Source organism: Cyprinus carpio, chromosome A15 (genome assembly GCF_018340385.1).
Source record: "Cyprinus carpio isolate SPL01 chromosome A15, ASM1834038v1, whole genome shotgun sequence".
Lineage (NCBI taxonomy): Eukaryota > Metazoa > Chordata > Actinopteri > Cypriniformes > Cyprinidae > Cyprinus > Cyprinus carpio.
In genome coordinates this window covers 1,836,501-1,852,657 of record NC_056586.1, presented here as the reverse complement: position 1 = coordinate 1,852,657, position 16,157 = coordinate 1,836,501, and the positions used below count along the sequence as shown (strand labels likewise).

The following is a 16,157-nucleotide window of genomic DNA, read 5'->3' as shown; positions in this document are numbered from 1 at the left end:
AAATACTGTACTTATAAGTATTTTTTTTATGCTTAAGCACATAAAATGTAGATTGAAAGTATACTCTTATTTTTAATTAAAAAGAAGTACTGTATACTAATAGCACACTGAATAAACATTTGCACAGAGTGGTTAGTCTTAATTTGCAATCTTATATTTTTACATTAAAAATAGCTTTAATTTCAAACACTATGTTTGATTGCATAAAAAATAGTAAATTTACTCCATAATTATCTATCAACAAGGAATAATAGTGCTAAACTGTTTTCAGAAGTTTGGTTGTTTTTACAATAATGCATCTTTTGTAGAAAAACAAAAACCTAAAACGTAAAGAACTAAACACTGCATCAGTGTCAGATTGTATACTGATAATTCAGTGCACATTTTCAGGCATGAAGTTTTATTTTTGTGTTTGTATTTCATCTCGTTAGTTTTGTCTTTTCAGTTTTGGACGTTAACGGTTTTATTCAATCAATGTTCTGCATTAATAACCGACACAAACAATTCATATATCATCTTTTAATATATAAAAAGAAACATTTGAAATTTTAATTATTCTTATTTACAATTTACAACAGTACAGTAAAACACTGTCAATCTAGAAAATGTATAAAATAGCACATCCGCGTTTGTAAAATGAAGATGCGCTGAGACTGTTAGGAGCTTTAACATTCACTCGGGGACTAGAGATTGTGTTCAACACTGTTTATGACACGATCATATGAGCATACGCCTGGCAGCATTCAGACATCAGTGAAACAGCAGAAAGCAAGGAACGCTTGGCTTAGTCGAGTTACTTAAGGTCACTGCTTCCTGAAAAGAACAGGCTCTAGAGAAAAGGCATCTTTGATGTGATGATGTACCTCAGTTCTTCAGAAGCTATTGGAGTGTGTGTGTGTGAGTGTTTGAGTGTGAGTGTGTGTGAGTGATTGTGTGTGTGTGTGTGTGTGTGTGTGTGTGAGTGATTGTGTGTGTGTGTGAGTGAGTGAGTGATTGTGTGTGTGTGTGTGTGTGTGGGTGTGAGTGATTGTGTGTGTGTGTGAGTGATTGTGAATGTGTGTGTGTGTGTGTGTGTGTGTGTGTGAGTGAGTGAGTGAGTGAGAGAGAGAGTGTGTGTGAGTGAGTGAGTGAGTGTGTGTGTGTGTGTGGTGTGTGTGTGTGAGTGTAATTGTGTGTGTGTGAGAGAGAGTTGTGTGTGTGTGTGTGTGTGTGTGTGAGTTGATTGTGTGTGTGTGTGTGTGTGTGGTGATTGTGTGTGTGTGTGCGTGTGTGGTGTGTGTGAGTGATTGTGTGTGAGTGAGTGATTGTGAGTGAGTGATTGTGTGTGAGTGAGTGTGTGTGTGAGTGATTGTGTGTGTGTGTGTGTGTGTGAGTGATTGTGTGTGTGTGTGTGTGTGTGTGACTGATTGTGTGTGTGTGGTGTGGTGGGTGAGTGAGTGATTGAGTGAGTTTGTGTGTGTGTGTGAGTGAGTGATTGTGTGTGTGTGTGTGAGTGAGTGATTGTGTGTGTGTGTGTGTGTGTGTGTGTGTGAGTGAGTGATTGTGTGTGTGTGCGTGTGTGTGTGTGCATGCGTGCGTGCGTGTGTGTGTGTGCATGCGTGCATGCGTGTGTGTGTGTGTGTGTGTGCGTGTGTGTGAGTGTGTGTGTGTGTGCGCGCGTGTGCGTGTGTGTGAGTGCGTGTGTGTGTGATGTGTGTGTGTGTGTGTGTGTGTGGGAGTGAGTGATTGTGTGTGCTGTGCGTGTGTGTGTGTGTGGTGTGTGTGTGCATGCGTGCATGCTGTGTGTGTGTGTGTGTGTGTGTCGCGCATGCGTGTGTGTGTGTGTGTGTGCGCATGTGTGTGTGTGTGTGTGTGTGTTTTGAGTGTGTGTGTGTAAGTTTGCCTGTGTAGCACACACTCAGACACGGCATTCTGCTTTGTCCACAAAACTGCAAATCCTTTCCTTTTTGTCTATGTGTATTTAATTAAAATCAACAGTTTTTGCACTCCCTCTAGTCAGAAAATGTTGGATGAAAATGTCTGAGCAGTTTCCCAAACTCACTGGCAGCTCAGATGACACTATGCCGTTCTGTTCCGGGTTGTCTTGTGTACAGGATCTTTAAAAATATAGAAAAAAACATGCCATTAACACACAAAGTAACAACTTACAAGCAAAAGGCAGAAAAAAAAGTTTTGTTTCACCATTTAACATGCATTTAACTCTTTCCCCGCCAGTGTTTTTTTATGAAGTTGCCAGCCACCACCAGCATTTTTGACCATTTTCACAAAACTTTCATGACACAATATTGTGTTATATGAATGGCACAAGCATGCAGTACTGAACCTTTGCTTTTAAACAAAACAAACCGTTTAATTCTAGCTTCATGCATTCTTCTGTCAACACTTGAATGAGGCTAAATTTCACTAAAAAAGCAACACTGACAAAAACTGATTTTCTCAGCTTTTTGTTCACAAAGATGGGATTCATATCGATGATTAAAACATAGATGGAGTAGATCACTTCCATCAACACCTCCGGAGCTTCACAGTCCTAAACCACTTCCTGATTCAGTAAATTCAGCCAGGTTTTATTTATAAGCTGCTTAATGTTTGATAATCGAGTTATTTACACGATCACGTGCTTCTGCTAGTTTTTTCACCTGTGTTTTGATCCAGAGATTCAGTACTCTTTCAGAGGATGTGTAATAGCGCCCCCTACCACATATTTCAGAGAAAACACGTAATGGCGAGGAAAGAGTGGTGTTTGATGGAGAAGTGTGCTGCTGACCTGCTCGTTCATGACGGCGGAGAGCTCGGTCAGCATGTCTTTATGATGAGCTTTCATCTCCTCCTGATACTCCAGCTGATCTTCTTTTATAAGACGCTCGTTCACCTTCAGGGCCTGACCACACGCGTCTGCGAACTGCCTGCAGGACCACACACAAACCACGATCACAGTCACTACAGGATCGAAAAACTGTTGTAGCAACCTGTGTGTATTTGCTTCAAGAGCGCAATCATACATTTGTCTTGTGTTTTAAATCCATTCAGTCTGAGAGCGGAAACCTACGCAACTAGGATTATTTAATAAACTATTCCTTAGACAGATGATAATAATCATCTCATCTTTACTTTGTCTCCTCCTTCAGCTCCGTCTGCTGACAGAAGACTGCTGATACAGTTTTAGGTAATAAAATCAGAAGCACCTGAAGATCTCTTTCAGGAGTTTGACTTGGTTGTCTGGGTATTTCTTGGCGTTCTTCTCCTCGAGGAAGGCTCGGGCGTAGGCCATGGGCCCAGCATTTACCTAAAACAACACACAAATTCATGAAGTACCTTCCTATTCCACAGTCTTAGTCAAGATGCTAGAATAGCTAATGCTAGTGCTACCAGAGTTATGGAAATGTGATATACTGTATGACATATATTGCTCTATATCAAGAGTGAATCTGCTATATATGTTACCTACAAGGTGATGTATGAGTTTCACATATGCACATTCTCTGGGAAGTTTATAACATATATAAAATAACCATAACAAAGTTATATATGTATATATGTTGTTAATACCTATATGATTCTTTATATGGTATTATATGTAGCAATTTTATTTATATTTGCAGCTTTATTAAGACAACATATATACCAAAAATCTTTATGTTTATGTATGTTTTTATATATATGTTTATGTAATACATTTTTAAATGCATGTCTATTTTTTTATATTTACTTATATAATATCAAAGCAGGTTTTAGGATGGATATACATGTACATGACATGACCAAATATGTATAACACACACAAACATTAAAACTAAATATATGTTAATACATTAAATTGTTCTAATTTCTAATGGGTTTCATATAAGTTTTTATTTCATATGGCAATGTATTTCACATATGAAGAAAAAACAGAAAAAAAAATATTTTATATATATATATATATATATATATATATATATATATATATATATATTATATATATATATATATATATATATATATAGCATTTGCATATGGGGTCACTTATGTAAGGATTTAGAAAATGGCTAGATGTGCATTAAACAATTTTTAAATGCATGATGTGGAGACAAAAAAAAAAAATAACGAAAACTGCAATATGACAGAAAGAGTATTTCAGGATACCACACATTATATTTAAAGCGATAGTTCACCCAAAAATGAAAATGTGATGTTTATCTGCTTACCCCCAGGGCATCCAAGACGTACGTGACTTTGTTTCTTCAGTAGAAAACAAATTATGATTTTTTACTTCAGCCGTATAATGCATGGCAATGGTAACAAAATCTGCGAGAGTAAAAAAAACATGCACAGACAAATCCAAATTAAACCCTGCGGCTAGTGACGATACACTGATGTGTAAAGACACAAAACGATCAGTCTGTGCAAGAAACTGAACAGTATTTATATCATTTATTACCACGGATTCACGCAATGTCTGAACTGTTAGAACTCTTGTGAACGCTTCACAGCAGCCTGCATCTTCTTCTTGCTTGCTTTATGGCGGATCACAGACTCATAAATTCATTACTGCCACCTATCTCTCAAATGGACCATTGACACTCCTAATCGAGATTATAGATAGTGTTAATGGTCCATTTGAGAGATAGGTTGCGGTAATGCACTTATAAGTCTGCGATCCACCATAAAGCAAGCAAGAAGAAGAAGACGACACCTGCTGCTCAGGATAGTTCTAACAGTTTGTGAATAAGAGGTAAAAAACCATATAAATACTGTTGTTTCTTGCACAGACTGATCGTTTTGTGTCTTTACACATCAGTGTATCGTCACTAGCCGCAGGGTTTAATTTGGATTTGTTTGTGCATGTTTTTTCTACTCTCACAGATTTTGTTACCATTGCCATGCATTATACGGCTGAAGTTAAAAAAGCATAATTTGTGTTGGATGCCCTGGGGACGAGCAGATTTTCATTTTTGTGTGAACTATCGCTTTAATATCATATATGGCTGAAGAGGTGCACATCCGCTCACACTACGCAGGATCAGAGCATGGCTCACCTTCACTGCTGACGCTGCCCTGCAGTTTGAGCTGCAGCCGGATCATGTCCACCTCCTCCATGCTGCACAGCTGATTGAGCTCAGACACTTTCCGGCTCATCTCGTCGATCGCCACCTCGATGGGGTTCATCTCCGTGCTCTGCTGCTCCACCACCTCGATACGCTTCTTCAAGAAGGGAAAACTAGAGCTCGCTGCAGAACAACACAGACAGCACAGATCTGAGCGTGTTTGAAGAAAGGGTCTGTAACATCAAATATCTGCCAGGTTTGCAAAGAAATAAACACATATCCATTCTGTCAAAAATACAAAATGGCCATAATTAGGTCAGTGCTTCTGACAATATTATCCATATATTTTTGTATTTACAATGGCCTGTTGTGCTATTCACTCACACAAATCACTCCGAAACCAACATGAAATGCCTTTCAACACCCATTTTACTTTTGTATTGGAATGTAATCAATTTAAAGTGCTGGAATAATTTGCAGAAAATAATCCTCCTCCTTAAAATAAAACAGTGAAATAACGTCGCACAGTCTCTGTGAGAGTCCTAGTCTCTGTAGACAGTGACTGTGCGCCACGGTTAGGTCTGAGGCATTTTGAGGTAATTTTTCACATTAACAGCGGGCAGTGCATACAGTACATGCCATGCTGGAAACTGAGCAGCTGATAGATTTTTACAGTACAGTACAGAAGAGTGCTTTTCATGAGCTGGAAGGCTGCAAAATGTTTGCAATTATCCAGCTGTCAACAATGGCTTACACAGCCAAATGTCCTAAAAGCAATAGGGCAACAGAGAAAGAAGGGAACTGAGCGCTTCAAAGTGCCTGAAAACAAACACAATGCTTGCTGGGTTTCTGCCTCTTGAAAGAAGCAGAGTGTATAATTCAGTTGTGAAGCCGAGCAGAAGCTCTAGAATGCCTAACAATGCTTACCATTTCCACCATGGGATAAAAAAATAAAATAATGACTTTATCTCACAATTTCGATTTTTTCCCTCTTGCAAATCTGTATGTCTTTTTTTCCTGAGAATTCAGAGAAAAAGAAGTCAGAATTGTGACAAACTTTATAAAAACTGACTATTTTCTTGGATTTTCTAATTTTAACTCTCACAATTCTCACTTTTTTCTCAGAATTGAAAGAAAAAAAGACATTAAGACATATAAAGTCAGAAATTCAAGATGTTAACTCAGAATTGTGACATAAACAGAAAATTGTGATATAAACACAAACTTCTGATTTTTCCCAATCCTACACAGTTCTGAGTTTATTAAATCTCACAATTCTCACTTTTTTTTTCTCAGAATTGCAAGAAAAAAAAGTCTGAATTTTGAAAGTAAGATTTTTACTAAAGCTTTGACTGACTTTTTATCTCATAATACATCAGTTTACTTTATATTCTGAGAAACTCTGTAAACAAACCGTTTGAATTATGACATGTAAAGTCAGAATTGCGAGATGCAGACTCATAATTGTGAAATAAATCATCTTTCTATTTTTTTAATTCTGTGGTAGAAACAAACCACAGACTTATATAAAGACAGAATGTATTTTATTTTTTTTACCAAATTCAGTTTTTTTTGTTTCTACCACAGAATTAAAAATAGAAAGATGATTTATTTCACAATTATGAATATGCATCTCGCAATTCTGACTTTACATGTCATAATTCAAAGTTTTGTTTTCACAGATAAAAAGTCACAGTTTTCTTTTCTTTTCTTTTTTCTAAGCTTTAGTAGCTTACAGCACCTTTAAATTGTTTTCATCCTATAGAAAGGTCTATAAAGGTGTTTTCCTGTCGTTTCAGTTTTAATTTAATGTTAATTTGCCTCACTGGTCAGAATGGTTTTTCTTTTGCACTGCTCCTCCACGTCTCCATGTTTTTTTCCAGAAAGAGTGAAGGGCGTCTCAAACACAAAGCGGTTGATGTTGTGATGGCGCTCAAAGTCGGTCTTCTTCTCCAGCTGTTCCTTCTCATTAAAATAAGGCACTACGTAGGTCACCTGGATGTAGGCAAATCTGGGGTCCAGGTCTTTAGGATTCACCTGCGGAAAAACACCCAGCCAACAACGGCGTCATCCTAGTGACTATAAAAGAGATTCACTGTGATTCATTCACAGGCCAGAGAAGGATCCAGCAGGACACACCTTGTTGGAGTCTTGGATCATCTTGACGTTATCAGCTCCAAACTTGTCTGAGTAGAGTTTGAGGAGTCTTTGAGAAATCTCAGACAGTCCTGTGAGCTTCGGCTCCTTGTAGATAAACTCTTTACTCTCCTCTTCCTCAAAGAAGCCCTGGTGAACACAGCACAGCGCATGAGCTACAGTGTGTCTAGTACAGAGCATCTGTCTGGTTTTAGGTTGGACTGTCCATCTACCAGCACAGACTTCAGCCGGTTGCTCATCTGTCCTTTTTTAAAGATCTTTATTTTATACTTTATACAGTGGTATAAAATAAATAAATAAATGTCAGTGTTATCTTCAAGTAAATATTAAGTGACGTACATTTTAGATACAATATTTTCAGTATGGACTGATTTGACCAATCATTGCATCTTCGATCAACAGTGGTGTTCATTCCTGAAGGATTCTGTGTTTCTGAACGAATCGAGTGAGTCAATGATTCAACCATTCATAAAGACAGTTGTTAAATTCGTACTACATATTAGTATACTACTCTTACTATTTTAGCATATCTTTATATGGCAGAAACAGTAAGAGAAGTATACTAGTACACACTTCTGATATGAGCAAGCTTTATTCCTGAATGAAATCAGCCGTCCTGAACGAATTGGTTGAATGACTGAATCAATGACTCACTTATTAAGACAGTGACTTGTCGCCACCTACTGGTGGCTTTTAGTTTCATACTTAAAGTATAATTTCATAGTTATGTATTCAGTATATTTTATATTCCTCTCCTAACATTATTTGTGACCCTGGAGCACAAAAGCAGTCTTAAGTCTCTGGGGTATATTTGTAGCAATAGCCAAAAAAACATTGTATGGGTCAAAATTATCAATTTTTATTTTATGCCAAAAATCATTAAGATATTAAGTAAAGATCATGTTCCATGAAGATATTTTGTAAATTTCCTACTGTAAATATATCAAAACTTCATTTTTGATTAGTAATATGCATTGCTAATTACTTCATTTGGACAACTTTAAAGGCTATTTTCTCAGTATTTTGATTTTTTTGCACCCTCAGATTCCAGATTTTCACATAGTTGTATCTCGGCCAAATATTGTCCTATCATAACAGCTTTCAGATTATGTATAGTGTTCCAAAAAAAAAAAAAAAAAAAAAAGACACTTAAGACTGGTTTTGTGGTCCAGGGTCACATATTTATGCACTTGTAAATGTAGTGTAAATGCATTCATGGCATCTCTGGGCTGCATTAAACAGTCTGTGTAATTACTTCTAAATGTATGTACTTCTGGAGTGGCAACATGGATTATATTGATATTAATTTCATTTGACTTGTGTCTATAGTGTCTTATTCTAATTGCATATATTTAATACATATATGAATTGTCATGAAATATCACACACGCATTTAATAAGGTTATAAAGTTTGCCCTAAAGGTCAAAAACTGTCCCTGGAAATCATGTTAATGGCAAAAATAGCCCTTTATGAGAAAACGTTCATTTTGTTGTCACTTGCTTAGGATTATTTTCCAGTTTTTATCTTGGCTTCACAAATCCTTCAAAGTGTCTTCCCTAATGTGTGAGATTTCTGATTCATTAGCTATGCATGAATAAATATAAGACTAACAAAGTACAGTGAATTGGTAAAACTTTTTGTATTGAGTGTATTAGTGCTACAAACTATGATTACAATAATATATTCAGTGATAACAAATACCAGTTTGCAATATCAAGCAGTATAGACTGTTTTTGTACAGCTAAAATAACTAGAAGCGAATGTCACTTCACACATTCAAGATACAAATAGCTGCTCTTGTGTTCGAAATAATGTGGATCACAACAGTAAAAGCTACACGCTGTTAAAATGACAAAGCACAATGAACTCAACTTTTTTAATGAAGGTTAACTTCACATTTAGATTCAGTCTCTGTCTGAAACACACCTTGATTTACCTGAAGACACTCACAATGTACACACACGGTATAAATGCTCAGGATTAGATCTGCAGAGGAGCACAATCTTGTTGGGGATCAAACCCTGTGAGACTCGTGTCGCACACATTATTAGCCAGCAGGGATAGATTAGGAGTGTTAAACCATGAAAAGACTTAAATGAACCGAACTTACCACTGCCTGATATATACACAACACACAGGAGAGAACAGGAGAGTGTTTAAACACACGCATTACTGAGATACGAGCCCAGGAGATCAGAAAGAAATATTTGTTTGCCTTCAAATACTTGGCATAATAAAGCTTGAGTGAACTCATAATAGTCATGTGAATTTGAGTTTTCATTTCTTTGATTTTCCACATCAGTTTGTATTTATTTGCTACCTTATTTTATTTTTTCTATGTCAGTTTTAAAGTTTGTTGAGGTTTAAAGGCCTATTCACAAACCAAGACTGATTTCTCACAACAAAACATCATGTTGCAACATGAGTCGACTGACAAATAAAAAATGTTTGCTATCGACAGACTCTTGCTACACGACTGATAACTTGGTGGCGCTAAAATGATTTTCAACAATCAGCAGTGGAATATAAAATTAGCATAGACTACTTAAACTAGATGGTGGGCCCTCAAAAGAGATGCATCCATTAAAATAAAGTGTTCAAATCAGAGGGCTAAATAATGGCGCTTTTTTCAACATAAAAATCCTCTTAAGTGCAGCTTATAAGGAAATACTGTAAGATAAAAATGCAGTTCACAATAATATAACCAAATATAAAGTGGGACCTAAACCTCAGCTCATACTTGAGGTGATGGAGTCTCTACTAATGAGCTGATGGCCTGAATCAGGTGTGTATGACTGGGTTTTGATCAGTTTGTCTAAAAGTAAATAAAAAATTAAACAAACTATTTAGTTTAAATGCTCTTTTGGCTTGACACCAGAGACGTGCAGATTTTTTCGGTACACAGCAAAATCTCCAGTGTTAATTTAACACTCTGAGTGTGGACTCATATAAACTCTGAAGCAGTGTTAAAAGTAACACTGAAGCAGTGTTGAAGTTAATCAGATAATTAGGTGTTTGATTGAGTGATGATTGACCATTATTGAAGACACCTGATGTTAACAAGCAGAATCACCAAAGAATAAAATCACAATTTGTGTGTCACCATTATAGTGGTCAGTGTTCGCTTTAGTTGGGATCTTGACCCTTAAGTGGTTAACTTCAGGTTTTGTGTGGCTGTGGTAACTGAGTTATAACAGACAGACAAACCAGAGGAAATGTGGTCATGTGTTGTTGATTATGTTATGGATCTGAATACTTGAGTTGGATTGTCTTTATTACATAAGTTAAATGAAAAATACAAGACCTTGCATTTTTGCCCTAATCAACATAGTTACAGCTACATAATAAATAAGTTTTTATTTAGACACACAGACATCAAAAATCAGCGTGAGCATCACAACAATGGTGACCATCAAAAAAGCATGTTATAGCCAATAAAAACTCATCATTTTTGCCATTTTTATGTGACTTTTTAGTATTTAGTTTTGTGATGTTCAGAGTTGATCTGTTTATCTGAATATGCTGTTTGTCACCGTTGTTGAGATTCATACACTGATTCTTGATGTCTGTGTGTGCCTAAAATAATGAATCTTGAAAAAAAAAATCAGAACAATTTGCAAGGGACCCTTACAAAATGTATAGCAGATACAGACTTTTTCACTGTGGCATCAAAAGTTGTTATACTCAATCAAGGAAATATAACTCAGAGAAAAGACTCTGAATGAGTTCAATGATTCAAGGCACATAATGATTACATTAAAACATAAATCATCACAACCTGATGACTTTTACTCTCGGCTTATCTGTCTGTTATAACTCAGTTATATCAGCCAAACAAAATTGAATGTTAAAAAGTCAAGGGTCAAGATCCCAACTAAAGCAAACACTGACCACTATAATGGTGACACACAAATATTGTGTTTTTCTCGTTTAGTGATTCTGCTTGTTAACATCAGGTGTCTTCAATAATGGTCAATCATCACTCAATTAATCAACTAATTCATCTCATTAACTTTAAACGCTGCTTCAGTGTTACTTTTAACACTACTTCAGTGTTATATGAGTCCACACTCAGAGTGTTAAATTAACACTGGGGATTTTGCTGTGTAGTACATAATGGAGAATATGATGCATATTTTAAAAGGACATCAGAATAAACACTAAAGTCTTTCGAAGATTCTTGCAATTGTATACATTGACAAACAAAATGATTTTAGTTTTAGAGAAAATTCAACATTTAAGCAAATTCAGATTTTATTTATAATGAAAATAAGTTGTAATAAGCCCAAAAAAATAATATTATATTGATCTACATTAAGTAAAATTTTGGCTTACGTCTAAAGAAAATATATTGATTCCATTTATATGGTCTATTATTGTTCTTTATATGTTTTGGGAAAATATATATGTTTGTCCGAAGAATCATTTTTTCCCCAGTGTTGTTATGAACCTAAAAAATAACATATTAGAATAAATCTGTTAATGTCAACATGTGATAGCAGAGCTGTTCTTTGCAGAGAATGGTGCAGATTGTATCAGGACTGCAGAAATATGAGTGAGTTAAGAAACAACAAGTGTTTGCGTGTCTCACCTGTCCATAGAAAGCCACGCGATAGTAGCGTCCAAACAGGCGTTTCTCAGAGTTCACCACCTCTGTCACCTTCAGGTACGAGCGGTGAATGTCGTAGTACAGCTCTGATAACCGCTACAGGACACACACATACAGTTCATCAACACGTCCCTTGTGTTTTCTTACCAGTCCACTGATAATCAGACCAAGTACCTTGAAATCTCGTCTCTTCTCGAAGACAGCTATCACAGGTTTGTTGATCTCTGCGATGAGCTCGTACCTCTCAGACTTCCAGAGGTAATCCACACACATCTCCAGCTGCTCCACCAGAGTGTCCTACAGGACAGAGAGGTCACTCAGCACATTATAAACACTCGCTCCTCTGAGATGTGTGGAGAGATTCTGCACCTCTGTGTACGGATTGTGTCCTGAGTGCCGGCGTCCTCCTTCATCGCTCCCTCTTCTTTCACATTAGGAGAGATGTTCATGAAGGCGGCCCAGCCCATACTGAATGAACCTGCAGGTCCATGCACAAACACAGGGAGTATGTTACTCATTCATTTATCTATGCATCTTGTAACTATCTATCCATCACTTCATCTGTTAACACATCAATCTTTGTATTTTCATAAAACAAGACAAGAACAGTGAATAAGAAAATAATTTTTGTCACCGACTGACTGAGCACCAAGTATGGAAGCAGATTAGTCTCAAATATAATTCACGCAAAAAACACGATTCACACATGCGTAGACAATTTCACATGCATGAAACCTAATTCACATACACACAAAAAAAATTCACGTGCATAAATATTCATAAAATACGTTTCACAAATGCAAAACACAATTCGTAGATATACAACTGTGCACAAAAACCTCTGAATGTTTAAAATGTATGAGTGTCTGAATGTACAAATCGTCATTTACTACGAATCCACTCGGATTTGTGTGTGTGTGTTTTTGAGACTTTCCTGGCAGAGCTCTCTTCCCACGTGGGTCTGTCGTACTCTTTAGCCAATCAGATGCGAGCTTACCATTCAACCAATCATATCATAAGTCACTGAGAGTGCATTCAAGGAGCACGATTCTGCGCACCTTTTGTGCGATATGGATTAATTAGAACGGAAATTTAAGCCTTACATCAGTAATCCCATAGACAGTAAAAGAAATGCGACACAGCGACCCAATTGGAACTCAATTGAGACAAGTGAAGCCAATTTTTAGCAATTTTTAGCACTTCCGTTTCTGACGCACAGACTCAAACAAAGGAAGCTTCTGCCATTATTGTGATTTCATCTGAACATGTGCAAAACTACTCTCCTTGAATGCACTCTCACTCTTGTGTGTATGTGAATTAGGTTTCATGCATGTGAAATTGTCTACGCATGTGTGAATCGTGTTTTTTTTTTGCCAGGGTCACCTTTAAATGCGACTGAAAAAATATTTGAGGATGTAAAGCTAAGCCTCTGGAAAAGGCCAAGTATGTAACCTAGACATTTTTAGGGAATCTGTTCCTTGCCACATTTGTCTTTGGTTCACTTAGTGTGGCAAACTTTTCTGTAAAGCTGCTATGAAACAATATGTACTGTGAAACAGTAACAAAACTGACCTGACATGTAGGGTTGAGGTAAACTAAGCTGCTTTAAAAGTAGCTCTGTAATAATAATAACTTATAGTTTAGACAGTAAGACAGACTGGGACCCCTGAAGGGGTGAAGGACACTACAGGACGGGGCAGGCGGAGGTGCACTCACTTTCTCCATCGCGGGGAGTTAGTAAGGGGCTAGAGTTAATTACACAGGCTCCCTCTTTGCTCACACTTGAGATCCGACCCTTCTCAGACTTCCAGTAACCTGTGATTGCAGAGGGGCATCAGGTTTAACACAGGTTTACTCACAACCTAGGGCTGAGCAGTATGACGGGATGCACCGTGCAAGAGATTCTGCTAGATTGTTAATGATAATGAAGTGATATGAAGCAGCATTTATAAACTTTCCACAGCCGTTAATTGAATTTCCAGTAAAAATAGCCAGATTATGATATATACTGTTAACATTATATCCAATTAGCCATACTGTAATGATAATTTAGTTCACACTGCTCACCCCTATTTCAAACTTAGAGCGAAGGCAAGCGCTCCAGCCATGCATCTACTGTAAGTCATGTATCTACGCCAGCATGCACGCACAATCAGCTAGAAAGCATCTAATGACAAGACCACAAAAACTCACACTATAAGGAATAAAGCAAGTGGCAGGAAGGAGCTAGGAGCAATTTTCATAATGAAGTGCAGCACTGAAAAAACAACAACAACTGAGCAGCAGTGGTCAAACAGCATGTAAACCAAAGCTCTATAGGAAGGCTGTTTATGCAACGTTTGCTAAATAAAAATCAAGAGACTATCACACTGATATTAGGCGCACATTGATAGCAGGGATTGCTTAAATACTGATGGCCACGAGCAGCTGCTCACCTCTCCTCCTCAGAGACTCTGCTATAAGGGCTGAGATGTGGATATAGCACATGGCCGCCTGAAGTGGACAATGAAAAGTGTTGTCAGAATTTCATTTTTAATTAACAAAAGCACTAGTCTCTTTCAGACGAATTCAGATCTGAGGCACTGACATCTGCATGAATGAGGCTTTAAAGGAACAGTTCAGCCAATGTAGCACTGCATCAGTGTCTCAGCAATGGATGCTCTGCAGTGAATGGGTGCCGTCAGAATGAGAGTCCAAACAGCTGATAAAAACATCACAATAATCCACAGCACTCCAGTCCATCAGTTAAATTAGTTAAATTAGTTAAACCGTCTTAATGCTGAATGTGTTTCATCTTTTGTCTTCTCCAGATGTGAATTGATGGACTGGAGTGCTGTTGATTATTGTGATGTTTTTATCAGCTGTTTGGACTCTTATTCTGACGGCACCCATTCACTACAGAGCATCCATTGCTGAGACACTCATGCAATGCTGCATTTCTACAAATCTGATGAAGAAACAAACTCATCCTGACCTTGGATGTCCTGAGAGTGAGCACATTTTCAGCAAATTTAATTAACTGACCCAAATCACAAATAAACAGAAACAAAAAAAACCCTCAAAAATGAAAATTCACACCCTCATGTTTTTCAAAACATGAAAGTTACCGACAATCATCATTCTCATTTATTGCATATATTGAATTGTGTCTTCTAGCATCTTGTTTTGTGTTACACGAGCTCCATTCATGCATAAATCCAGCTAATCAAAAGATCCTCTCGATGAAGTCATCCTGACCTCAGACAGGTCTCCGTTTCTAACATGGATCTTGGCCATGCTCTCTAGCCAGGTGCGTCTGAGCTCGGGGGTGCTGGCGTAGGAGTTGGCGAGGCTGTACTGCAGGTCCACCAACATCTCCGGGTCCTTCTCGTGCTCTTTCATTTGGGAGGTGGCCATCAGGACGGTGCGTATCCTCTTGGTCAGGTCCTTCACCTCAGCAGGGAACGTGGTGTTCTGGAAGAAAGCAAATCAGATCTGTTGTTTCACATTATATTTTTGTAGCTAAAATTGTCCTGCACCGTTGCTCTCAAATCTTCTTGAGCTGTTTTGCCACGTTTAATCTTCGTTTACTTCAAAACAGGGGCATTTCTAGCCATTCATCAGTACTGGGGCACAGGACCCCCAGCTGTGTGCCTATACTTTGATATTGATATGGATGTTAATCATCTTTACGTGCAGGACTGAGGTGTTCACACATGCAATAAAGAGCAGGTTCATTGTAAACAAATGACAGAAGACATTTACAAGCTTTTTCTACATTGGATTGATTATAATTATCCACCTCTTATTGTTTTCTGTCTTGTAAAATACTATTTCAGCTGCAGAGGATCCAGTGAATGAATCAAACTGAATTGAAAACAATTTCAGCAACTAAGTTCATATTTTGATTTTGTGGTTTGAAATCTCTCACTATTTTTGCAATACCACAGCCTTAAAGTGTTGTCTTTGCTAAACTCTCACTTTAAGTGGCGTGTCTCCATTGGCGAAGTTGTTGATGATGGCCAGAGACTGCTGGAAGCGTGAACCACCGATACCTGCATCAGCGATCAGCTGACTCACAGATTTAATCACCTGGAGGAGGAGAAGGGAAGAACCCAAATCAGCTTCAGTGACTGTTTCTCACATTCAGTCCTCAACAAGGCACACAGACACAGGCTAACACTGTATTCTGATGGTACACTTAAGACATTCTAGCAGTAACTTTGTAACTCCATATATTAGTGACTGTCTGCTTAATATCTGCTAACACTTTATTTTGACGGACATTCTACTGACTTAGTAAGTACATAAACTTATTCTACTAACCCTAAGCCTAACCCTAACCAAACAATCTACTAATACACTACTGAAAGTTAGATTACAT

At 37.5% G+C, this 16,157-nt stretch overlaps 1 pseudogene; it reads right to left on the bottom strand.

The window, feature by feature from the left end:
- Positions 1-1,800: 1,800 nt before the first annotated feature.
- LOC109102697 overlaps positions 1,801-16,157 on the bottom strand; it is a 152,323-nt pseudogene continuing 137,966 nt past the window's right edge.